This window comes from Triticum dicoccoides, chromosome 5B (genome assembly GCF_002162155.2).
Source record: "Triticum dicoccoides isolate Atlit2015 ecotype Zavitan chromosome 5B, WEW_v2.0, whole genome shotgun sequence".
Taxonomy (NCBI): domain Eukaryota; kingdom Viridiplantae; phylum Streptophyta; class Magnoliopsida; order Poales; family Poaceae; genus Triticum; species Triticum dicoccoides.
In genome coordinates this window covers 348,254,366-348,255,175 of record NC_041389.1, presented here as the reverse complement: position 1 = coordinate 348,255,175, position 810 = coordinate 348,254,366, and positions in this window count along the sequence as shown.

Below are 810 nucleotides of genomic sequence, written 5' to 3'. Positions count from 1 at the left end.
AAGTTTGAGAAATCCTACCGAGTGGTGAGCAGCCCTCCCAGTCGGGGGCTTAGCTGTAGTCCAGTACTCTCCTAAGTTTGAGAAATCCTACCGAGTGGTGAGCAGCCTTCCCACTCGGGGGCTTAGCTGCAGTCCAGTACTCGCCTAAGTTTGAGAAATCCTACCAAGTGGTGAGCAGCCCTACCACTCGGAGGCTTAGCTGCAGTCCAGTACTTGCCTTAGTTTGAAAATTCCTGCTGAGTGGTGTGCAGTCCTCCCACTCGGGGACTTAGCTACAGTCCGATACTCGCCTAAGTCCGAAAAACCCTACCGAGTGGTGAGTCTACCTCTCACTCGGGGGCTTAGCTGCAGTCCAGTACTCGCATAAGTGATAAAAATCCTACCGAGTGGTGAGTGTGTCTCTCACTCGAAGGCTTAGCTGCGGTCCAGTACTCGCCTAAGTGATAAAAAGTCCTACCAAATGGTATGGGTCGGTCTCGACCCTTTTTCCCCCCGGGGGTTGCACCGTCAAGAAGAAGGACGAGATTGTGGTGAGCAGCACTCGCCTAAGTTTGAGAAATCCTACCGAGTGGTGAGTAGTCCTCCAACTTGGAGGCTTAGCTTCAATCCAGTACTCGCCTAAGTTTGAGAAATCCTACCGAGTGGTGAGCAGACCTCCCACTCGGGGGCTTAGCTGCAGTCTAGTACTCGCCTAAGTTTGAGAAATCCTACTGAGTGCCTCCCACTCGGGGGCTTAGCTGCAGTCCAGTACTCGCCTAAGTTTGAGAAATCCTACCGAGTGGTGAGCAGCCCTCCCACTCGGGGGCTTAG